The sequence below is a fragment of the Pseudophryne corroboree genome, chromosome 10 (genome assembly GCF_028390025.1).
Source record: "Pseudophryne corroboree isolate aPseCor3 chromosome 10, aPseCor3.hap2, whole genome shotgun sequence".
Classification (NCBI taxonomy): Eukaryota; Metazoa; Chordata; class Amphibia; order Anura; family Myobatrachidae; genus Pseudophryne; species Pseudophryne corroboree.
Window position 1 is genome coordinate 197,470,577 of NC_086453.1, and position 8,363 is coordinate 197,478,939.

An 8,363-nucleotide genomic window follows, 5' to 3' on the forward strand; every position below is an offset into this window, starting at 1 on the left:
GCTGTAGGGTGTATTCTCTATACCGCCTGCAACAGTTTTTATACGTTATAATCCAATCCGCGGGACAGTGGCATAGGGTAAGCATTACCGCCTCAGCACTCAGGTCATTAGTTCAATTCCTGGTCATGGCCTGAATGTGTGGAGTTTGCATGTTCTTTTTATGTTTATGTGGGTTTCCTCTGGATATTCCTGTTTCCTCCCACACTCCAAAAACATATGGGAAGGTTATGTGGATTTTTCTGTGTGTGTTTGTATTTTAGGGAATATCACTCTCATTCCAGTGGGACAGGGAGTGATACGAATTCTGATGTTCTGTGTACAGTGCTGTGCAAATTAGTGGCACTATCAAAGTAAACAATAACAATAGTTTTGATACTTTAAGATAGGGCCTTGCACACATGTTGGAGAAGCCATCACATTTTCCCTTTGTACTTAGCAGGAGGACATTAATTTGCTATTCTGTCAATAATAAATGGGTAAATGCAAATTATGTACTGGGGAGCATTGTGGGTTTTTTTTTCCTGTCAGGGCAAATGTGTATTTTTTTTATTGTGTGGAGGCCAACGTGTTTTCTTCTTTTTTTCCTGAAAGGGGCCAATGTATTTGTTATAAATTTTCCTGTGGATGCCAATGTTTTTTATTTTTTCCTGTGGTGCTCAATGGGGGTGGTGGTGGGTGGGGGGAGGCTGAAGTCTTGCCTAGGGTGCGGAGAAACCCTGCACCGGCTCGGCATACACTGGGCCTAATTCAGACCTGATCGCAGCAGCAAATGTGTCCTCTAATGGACAAAACAATGTGCACTGTAGGTGGGGAAGATGTAACATGTGCAGAAAGAGTATGGTAACTTACCTCCTGCATGTTATACTCCAGTCATTGCTATCTCTGCGACCCCTCCCATCGTCTTCAACTGACACTTTGCAGATCTCTTTGCCGGTCACCCGACACTCTGCAAATCTTTGCCAGATGATCTAAAAAACACAAAAGACTACTAGTTTAAGTACAATAAAATGTGCATGAGTCAACCAGTTCCCCAATTTTCCTTAAACAAGATACTTTCAAAGTTACCAATATCCCATTTATCTATTTTATTAACTTTTTCATCCCAAAGCCACGATCCTGCCTCATAGAGACCCAGGTTATCTGCATCCCCTGTATGTGTGCTTATCCTCCATACTGCCCTCTTTATTCCTGTAACGCTACATTTTTATTCCTAAATATGTCGTTCCTTCCTGCGCTTCTCCTATTTATGTGTCCTTTTACCTGTATTCCCTGTTCTGTCTATCTTGTCTTGCCTTTCAGCTGACTATACTGCACTCTGTCTTCCTTACCCTTCTCCATCATACCCTGCTATGTAGGACTCACCTCCTCCTACCTGTCTTCCTGCATGGAAACTGGAAACATCAGCAGCTGTAGAAAGAATGTTACAGGAAGAAGCATTGTGATGTCACGGGCTAGTGATGTCACAGGCTAGGTGTGATGTCACAGTAACCAGCAGCAAAGCTACAGAGTTACAGCTATCTTACATATACATTTTCTACATCAATTACAACTGGACATACATGAGTTTCTAGTTTAAAAAAAAATAGACTTGTGTAGAAAATGAAGTATAAGGCAATGTTGAACAGAGTCAAGGTTTGTGAATCCCTAGTAACTGGCGCACAGAAAAGCAGCCCGTAGGCCGGTTCACCACAACAGAACCTCACCAAAAGTTCAAGTAATAACACAGATTTGAATATAAATGTGTGGGACCCAGAATAACAGGCGCTTATAATAAATACAAAAAAAAAAAAAAATATATATATATATACTCAGCAACACGTCCCTGGGGTGTGCGGAAATGATGGAACTTCAAATCACAATGTGGATGACCTTTTTCTGAAGAATTTCTCTCCCCTCAGATTGATGTTAACATGGAAAGAGAATGGTATATATATATATATGTGTAATAATGTTTCAATAATAAATAAGTCTCTCTCAATGCTATAGACGTTAACACAGCAAGGACAATATTCATCCACCGATGAGGCGTACCCCAACTCACTTTCCAAACGAAAGGAAAAAGCCTATAAAGGTATCTTTTTTATCCACCTCTGTGTCAGAAACCATAGATTTAGGTGACGGACCCTCTTCACAAGGAAAGTAAGCGTACCTCACTCACACAAAAAAGGAATAGTTGAAGCACATAAAGGTATCTTTTATGCTTTATAAGTTGAATGTAAGGCGTACCCTACTCACGGCAATAAAGGTTATATTCAGATGCATCTGGGTTTCTTTCGATGGTCAACCGTGTTAATTATTAGCACCGATTTTTCCCATGTGTGAACGTTCCAGAGAGGGCATCAAAAAGAATATGAATCACGATATGTCCACATGAAAAGGTTATTTTTATTAAAAAAACGCCCCATACAAATGGGGTAAGCACAGCAGAATCAATAAAAAAGGTATGCAAAGTCCATTAGATGTTATAGTAGCATGGCTTGTGCATCCGTAATATACAAAACTAAAATCCAGGACATATACAAAAAATAAGACAAAAAAAACCCTAATTTTAAAAACAGTAACAGTTCATACCTAAGTGGTATAGTAGAAGGTCCACACTCTCAGCTGAGTATATTACCTTAATATATAGGTAAAGGGAAAACATAAGTGACAGGAATTTCTAGAGTAAATCACCACTTATATTTTATAAGTATATAAAGCTCTTTATCTAAGAGGCTGAATTAATCATTTTCCATTGTGTGTGTGTGTGTGTGTGTGTGTGTGTGTGTGTGTGTGTGTATGTATATATATATATATATATATATATATATATATATATATAGCAGTAGAGGATAGGAGGTACGGCACTCCAAGCGACTTGAATAATTCACTCTTACACCAGCATGAAGTTTAGACAACGTTTCAGGGCTTTTATTATAGCCCTTTCGTCAGGTCAGCATAAAAACAAGTGATTTAAACATACCTTTATAGCAGTCATAAATCTCCCAGTGACTGGCGTCTTCCGGAAGGCGGATCACCCGCCCGCCCCGGCCGGCGCTCTAACGATGACGAGCACCTAGACTCCGTCATCATTGTGCTCCCCATCACCATGGCAACGCGGTACAATCTAGTGAAACAAAGTCCGCAGCTAAACAAAAGTTGTACTATATCATCCAGGATCTACATTAGGCTAACAATGGCTAGTAACCATCCAATGTATACACATGGGTAACATTATATACAAAACATGCGTATACCAAATATCTTGTTGACGATATGTACATCATATTACACTAACAAACCCTATTACCTCCTAGCAATTTAACATGGTATTTCCCAGTTAAATGAAGTTATTAGAAATATACTAATAATGCTACTAAAGCGTCTTAAACACTGAACAGGTAATAGTTCTGGAGACAGAATTTTTTTTTTGAAAAAGTACTAGAACATACTAGAAGAAGCAACTGAGGCCAATATGGTCGTTAAGCCCTCTCGGATGCACCGTATCTAATCTGTGGATCCATTGGGATTCCAATTGCAGCAATCGCCTGCCACGGTCGCCTCCCCTAGGCAGAGGTTGCACCTGATCAATCATTCTGTAACGTAATGACACCAGGGGGTGGCGTGCCTGGCAAAAGTGCCTGGCCACTGGTTGCTCACTATCCCCCTTATTAATCGCAGCCTTAATTGCTGATCTGTGGGCTGCCATACGTTCCTTGAACATACGTTCGGTCTTACCAACGTATGACAGCCCACAGGGGCATATAAGTTGGTACACCACAAATCTTGAAGAACAGGTAAATTGATGTTTAATAAAAAATATGCGACCAGAATGTGGATGCTGAAAAGTCACTCCTGCAATCAAAAACTGACAGGTAATACAGGTGCATCTAAAACAACCCTTCTTTAGGCCCTGTCTTGCTTCAAATCTAGGCGTTATATCAGTACGAACCAAGATGTCCCTCAGGTTTTTACCCCGTTTGTAACATGACATCAATTTGGTATCATTAAGTTTGAGTTCTGGATCACTTTGGACAATATGCCAAAGATTTTTTGATATTTGATTGATTCCCTTACTTGCAGCATTATATTGACCTACTCACGGAATAATGGGACCTGCTTGGGATGTTACTGATTGTTTGTCTAATAATTCTGCTCTATCCAAACTGAGAGCCCTAATCTTTGCTTGTTCCAAAAAATTAGTATTATACCCTCTCTCAATAAATTTTAGCATCATCTGATTCATCTGAGTCTCTGCCAAATTACGGTCAGACGTGATGCGTCTCACACGTACAAACTGTGAATATGGTAGACCATGCTTAAGAGGTATTGGGTGAAAACTGGAATAATGTAAAAGATTATTCCGATCCGTCGGTTTAGAAAATATAGATGTTTGTATATACCCTGCCTCCAAAGTAATATTGACATCAAGATAGTTAATACTTCTATCCTCAATAGTATATGTCAACTTGACTGGGTGATTTTGCTTATTATGTAGGTCAATTATATTTATCAAATCCTGTCGTGATCCTTTCCAAAAGAGGAGCAAGTCGTCTATATAGCGACAATAAAATACAATTCTGTCAGCTATCTCTGGACTATCAAAAAATTTTTTTTGTTCTACTTCAAACATAAAAATATTGGAGTATGCCGGGGCCACTGAGGACCCCATAGCACACCCCGTACATTGCAGATAGATAGCACCATCATGTAAGAAGAAGTTCTTTTTCAAAATCATATTAAGCAGCTGTATACAGAACTGAATATTCGGGCCTTTGAACTCAACATGACCTTGTAAGTATCGTTCTACCGCTTCTAGCCCCATCTGATGTGGAATAATTGTGTATAAACTTTGCACATCGATGCAACAGAGTAATACATCATCATCTAATTTCGGTAGTTGTTGTAATTTTTTAAGTAGTGAGGTAGTGTCCAAAAGAAATCGGTCATGTGTCTGAATACATGGCTGAAAAAAAGAGTCCAAAAAAAGTGCTGTTGGTTGAAACAAAGACTGTCTTGCCGAAATTATAGGGCGTCCAGGGGGATCAATCATAGATTTATGGATCTTCGGTATAGTATATAATACAGGCATTACAGGATGACTTGGAACTAATGCCTCACTTATTTTACTAGAGATAATCCCCTCTCGTACTCCATCGTCCAACATGGTGATAAGTTCTTTCTTATATCTAGATGTCGGGTCATGGGACAGCTTCTTATGCGTTACTTGGTCTGCAAGTTGACGTTCAATTTCCAGTTTGTATTGCTCCAAATTTTGGATCACCAGTGCTCCCCCCTTATCAGCAGGTCTAAAAATAATATGTGACTGTGCTGCCAGATGTTTTAAGGCTTGGGTTTCCAGTTTTGTCAGATTGTTACGAACTGTAGGGATATTCTCCAAAAATTCATCTGTTTGTTTATCCAACAAGCGCATGAAGGTACGGACTGATGCGTTAGATGATAATGGATCAAATGTAGATTTTGGCAGTATTTTCTGCACTTTTGCCGGGATCTCAGACGTGGCCGGTACAGATACTAAAGAGTTTTTTGAAAAATACTCCTTAAGTTTCAAGGATCTATGTAGTTTTGATTTTTCAACTTGCCACTGCAAAGGGTCCCAGTAACCCGTAGGTACAAATGAGAGTCCCTTTGACAAAACTTTGGTTTCAGTGGTGGACAACTCGTAATCAGACAGATTAACAATTACTGTGGCTTGTTCTTGGGTGGTCTGCCCACTCTTCCTCTGCCTTTGGCATTGCTGTCCTCTCCTTGTGAACGCACGCTGGCGCCTCCTCCTGGGCCCTTTGCCTTGGAATCCACCCCTAAAGGGTGAGTACTGCTGGTAGCTGTATTTTTATTTTCAGATTCACTCCCAGTGGAAGTGAACTCATTGGAGGATTCCAGATCACGTTGTCTCTGTGGGCGTCGTCTGAAGAAAGGACGCTTAAACTCACGTCTATTAGTTGTATCAGACCATCTATATACACTGTGATTTTCATAGTCTTGATCAACTTTTACTCTCTTTTGAGTTTTGAATTTAATCAAATCTCTCTTATAGACTTGAATCTGTCCATTCAATTTCTCATACCAGTTTACTGTACTGTCAGCCTCCAGTATGGCTTTCTGGGCTGACTCCAATACAGCAATTTTTTCTTTTAGAATATTCATCTCTTTCGTTGACTGCTCAATAATGAGCAACATGAGGTCCATCGAGCATTTGTTAAGTATTCCTACCCATTTTTTACAAAAACTGGGGTCATTTCGTCCTATAGTTGGTGAATTGCGGACCCGTAGGCCTCTGGGGATTTTTTTAGCACGATAGTACTCAGATAGTGAAATACAGTGGTACAAATAATCAATTTCCTTCTTTTTGAGGCGCAGTAATTCATGATAAGTATCAGCTGTGGAGGTGGATTCAATTTGATCCCGTAAAACCCCTGTGTACAGGATATCCTCCGCCTCTGCCTCTGAGTAACTATGTGACTCACCAATCGCATATTGATTAAATGAAAAACCACTCGGGTCTTGTGTAATTGCTGATTCAGCCATACCACCAACTATATTCAGAATACTGCTCACAATATAGTTGATAAAATATTCAACCAAAAAAAATGTCAAACTAAAGCGATTTTTTGTATCCAGAGCCCCAAAAAATAAAGCTCAGAAAGACGGCCAACAACAGTCACTGGTAGAGACTTAATTGAGTGCAATAATCTCTTTTACAGAACAACAGCAAAAGCCAAAAAAAAATTGACCAATAATCATATTGGTTCCACATATACTGCACACTTTAATGGTAGCAATACAACCTTAATAGAGAATTGCAGTATAACCTTACAAAGGAAAGTTTTTTTTGCACCCAAAGTTAGAACATGCTAATATTCATATAGTAGTTTTTCTGCACCTGTGTCACCTTAGATCCAGCTATATCCAGTTAGTCATCATGCACACCTAATCACCATGCACAGACAGAAGGTGGCATATAATTAGCAGCAATAGTTCAAGATAATGACCCCAATTTTTGTAAAAAATGGGTAGGAATACTTAACAAATACTTAACAAATGCTCGATGGACCTCATGTTGCTCATTATTGAGCAGTCAACGAAAGAGATGAATATTCTAAAAGAAAAAATTGCTGTATTGGAGTCAGCCCAGAAAGCCATACTGGAGGCTGACAGTACAGTAAACTGGTATGAGAAATTGAATGGACAGATTCAAGTCTATAAGAGAGATTTGATTAAATTCAAAACTCAAAAGAGATTAAAAGTTGATCAAGACTATGAAAATCACAGTGTATATAGATGGTCTGATACAACTAATAGACGTGAGTTTAAGCGTCCTTTCTTCAGATGACGCCCACAGAGACAACGTGATCTGGAATCCTCCAATGAGTTCACTTCCACTGGGAGTGAATCTGAAAATAAAAATACGGCTACCAGCAGTACTCACCCTTTAGGGGTGGATTCCAAGGCAAAGGGCCCAGGAGGAGGCGCCAGCGTGCGTTCACAAGGAGAGGACAGCAATGCCAAAGGCAGAGGAAGAGTGGGCAGACCACCCAAGAACAAGCCACAGTAATTGTTAATCTGTCTGATTACGAGTTGTCCACCACTGAAACCAAAGTTTTGTCAAAGGGACTCTCATTTGTACCTATGGGTTACTGGGACCCTTTGCAGTGGCAAGTTGAAAAATCAAAACTACATAGATCCTTGAAACTTAAGGAGTATTTTTCAAAAAACTCTTTAGTATCTGTACCGGCCACGTCTGAGATCTCGGCAAAAGTGCAGAAAATACTGCCAAAATCTACATTTGATCCATTATCATCTAACGCATCAGTCCGTACCTTCATGCGCTTGTTGGATAAACAAACAGATGAATTTTTGGAGAATATCCCTACAGTTCGTAACAATCTGACAAAACTGGAAACCCAAGCCTTAAAACATCTGGCAGCACAGTCACATATTATTTTTAGACCTGCTGATAAGGGGGGAGCACTGGTGATCCAAAATTTGGAGCAATACAAACTGGAATTCGAACGTCAACTTGCAGACCAAGTAACGTATAAGAAGCTGTCCCATGACCCGACATCTAGATATAAGAAAGAACTTATCACCATGTTGGACGATGGAGTACGAGAGGGCATTATCTCTAGTAAAATACGTGAGGCATTAGTTCCAAGTCATCCTGTAATGCCTGTATTATATACTATACCGAAGATCCATAAATCTATGATTGATCCCCCTGGACGCCCTATAATTTCGGCAAGACAGTCTTTGTTTCAACCAACAGCACTTTTTTTGGACTCTTTTTTTCAGCCATGTATTCAGACACATGACCGATTTCTTTTGGACACTACCTCACTACTTAAAAAATTACAACAACTACC